At 33.4% G+C, this 3,228-nt stretch overlaps 1 protein-coding gene across 1 annotated transcript in view; it reads left to right on the forward strand.

Annotated features, from left to right (window-relative positions):
- Nucleotides 1-3,228, forward strand: part of LOC142342704 (ubiquinone biosynthesis O-methyltransferase-like) — a 175,751-nt gene that overhangs the window by 129,381 nt on the left and 43,142 nt on the right. The window lies entirely within an intron of this gene.

Here is a 3,228-nt window from a genome sequence, read left to right on the forward strand (position 1 = left end):
CAATTTTTTTGACTGTTTAGAGTTTTCGGTTGACTTTTTGCGTTCTGTGTGATATAAATTGCTCTCTTCTTCACAATTTAAGCTCAATTGATAGTAATATACTAATAAATTCAAATGAAAGTTTCACCGCACTTTAGTTTCTTTTCACTGTAAATTGTTATAGAGGTATATAATAAACTCTTAAAACGAAGTCGCAGGGAGAACTTATCCCCCGGATTGAAGTAATATTCAATAGAACGGAGACCCTGCTAGTCATATCATTCTCGAACAATTCCGCTGAACGTTTGAGAATGAAATTGGCCTTCCTTTATAATTCTCTTTTTTTCAAATGCTGAAACAAAAAATATTCGTCCTCGTGGAATTTGAAGATCTCATTTTTCACCTCGCTGAGAATTTATGGATGTTATTCATAATTAATTCCTTATTGTTCTGAATAGGGTTTCTGAAAATGGGCGAGTACGGGGGATATCCACCAATATGTCTTACTTTCAAGCCTACTGTGTTAATCAGTCTACCAACTGGTCTACATACAGTCTAGAAGTAGCCCCTTGTTTTAGTGATCTCGAACATAGTTTGTGACAACTATTTGAGGCTTTTATTAATAGCCGACCTCATCTTCTCAGCCGGCTATTATAGTGCTCCTATTTTTTTACAATTCAAAGAATTTGAATTGTATTGGGGCGTCTTTTTATTACGACTCGAAGAGGAGTATTGGAGAAGTCCTTTTTACAATTCAAAGAATTTGAAATATATTGGGGCGCTGTCTTAAAGATCTGTTCACACATTTTCATGATTTCTGAAGTCAAATTGGAGTAATGATTTTGGTCACGCCGAAACAGGAAGTGGAGCAAGAAAGCGAGTGGTTTTGAGGCGTAAAATTTTTTCAGTAAAATAAGAAAACGGTGTTTGAACAAAAATTCTTTTTCTCGATAGTGGTTTTTTTGTTCACTTGCGGCAATTTCACTTTGATTTTTACTGTTTTTTTCGATTTTTTGGATCGGATTTTTTTCTAAATAGTTTTCCAATCATTTCATAGTCTGTTCTAGGTCTAGTTTTTTGTTTAGTCAATGAAAATTCTTTGATGTACGTCAGGACGTGTCCTGCTATGTTTTTTTAATCAATTTTATTGGAGTGAATTTTGAAACGGGAAATGAAAAACGTGAAAATGAAGAGTAGAGCGAAAAGAAAGTGGTCTTTTGTTCATATCGCTGTTTTCTAGAGTGCGAGAAATTGAGGTGCGAAAAACAATTCAGTAAGCGAGCGAAATTTTTTGTTCACGTGCGGCATTTTGAAGCAGTTTTTTTAGTTTTGTTAAGAGGTTTGGTTATGATTATCTTTAAATTTTAGGCTGATTTTGGTAGTGGTTTGAAGGTTTCTGGAAAGTTATTTGAATTTTATGCTAATTCGGTGGTTTTTCATGTATTTTGATGATTTTTGGGCTAATTTTTGCGATTTTTTTTTTACTTTTGTTTTATTTTACTGCCTCAAATGGGCACTGAACAGACTCCTATTAATTCGGCAGATTTTAGTTCAGAAGTGGCTACAGTTTTGTTGATATAAAGCTGTTTTTGTTGAAAAACATGACGTAAAATGGCGAAAATTTGAACTATTTTTCTTAATTTTTTGCAGTTTTTCGTTTTTTCTGGACATTAGACAAGTTTCTTAGTCTATTATGGCTTGCTTCTTGTCCTGCGAGCATTTGGATACCCTATTGGCTGAAAAGAATTTTTCGTTGAATTTAGGTGTTTTTGTAAAATTAAAATATTCTAAGTATATTCCAGTTTTTTAGTCAAACTTGTTTGTAAGAGCTTATTATTTTCATGATTTGGCTTCAATTATTTTTTAGAAATTCTTATGAGTTGTTTTAGTAGGTACTAGATGTGTTGAAGAAGTTGCTTTTAGCAGAGATAGTTCATTCGGTATCTCAGGTTATGACAACTTTGATCAGATTTTTTATCATATTTTAGTAGATTTGATTTTTTTTTATTTTGCGTTAGTTTTTTTTCAAGATAATCCTAAATTAGTGGAGGCACCTTTTGTGTGATGAGTAGTTGGAGGGCGTTGGAGTCGTTTCCGGAATTCTTCCGGCTATGTTTTTTTTTAAGATCTGTTCACAAATTTTCATGATTTTTGAAGTCAAATTGGAGTAGTGATTTTGGTTACGCCGAAACAGGAAATGGAGCGAAAAAGCGAGTGATTTTTCTAAATGGTTTTCCCAATACATTCATAGTTCATTCTAGGCCTAATTTTTTTTTAGAATCAAATTGACATTTCTCGATAGTGGTTTTTTTTGTTCTCGCTAGTGGCATTGTGACATTGATTTTCTGTTTTTTTTTCTGTTTTTTTAAATGGTCTTCCTAATTCACTCATAGTCCCTTCTAGGTCTAGTTGTTTTGTTTAGGCAATGAAAATTTTTTGATTTTAACGTCAGGACTTGTTTTGCTATGTTTTTTACTTCGTCGAATTTTTTTTCGCTTTACCTCATTTTGCCGCTTTTTCGACATTTTGCGTGAAATCTTTTTGACTTCTCTAGGCTAGTTTCTCTCTTCTCTCATTCTGCTAAACGTGATTTTAAACAACAGCTGCTCAGCAACGCAATCCAAAATAAAGAGAGTCGGTATAAAAAATCAAAGTCAGAAATAGAAACGGGATAAACCCATAAAGCCCATTTTTAGATGCCTGGTACTTGAACTTTGTTCATATAAGTTTTAGTTACTATCTATAATGCTTATTGGTATTGATACTAGACCCTGTAGCCTCTCACTGAGAGACAGGAGTTTGTTCAACTACGAAATGACATCAAAATAAATCGGACTTAAAAAATGTTTTATACAAAAATCAATTTTCGTTGATATTTTATTCTCTTTCAATCCCAATAGAGTTATGGGAATCAACGGCGGCTATTTTCCGGCAATCTGCCGGGTATGTTATGTGATTCTGTGCGGTGGTCTAGGTAAGGTCAAATTCTGCGAAAATGGACCAGAACTGAATTGAAATTAGCATCTTTTACTTGCAAGCCTACTGTGCTAGCTATTACATGAACTAGTCTTAAGCTCTATTATATTACCCCTTATCTTGTCTTGTAGTTCCTCAAAGCAGCAGCCGATTGCGAAAGTTTGCTTACCCTAGATTATTCTAAAGGATGTGCATTATAAACGAGTTGTATTAAAAATTATAGAAATGTTTGCGCTTTTTGTTGTTACGTTGATGCAATATTTTATAAAAACA

The sequence above is a fragment of the Convolutriloba macropyga genome, chromosome 7 (assembly GCF_964194025.1).
Source record: "Convolutriloba macropyga chromosome 7, txConMacr16.3, whole genome shotgun sequence".
NCBI lineage: Eukaryota > Metazoa > Xenacoelomorpha > Acoela > Convolutidae > Convolutriloba > Convolutriloba macropyga.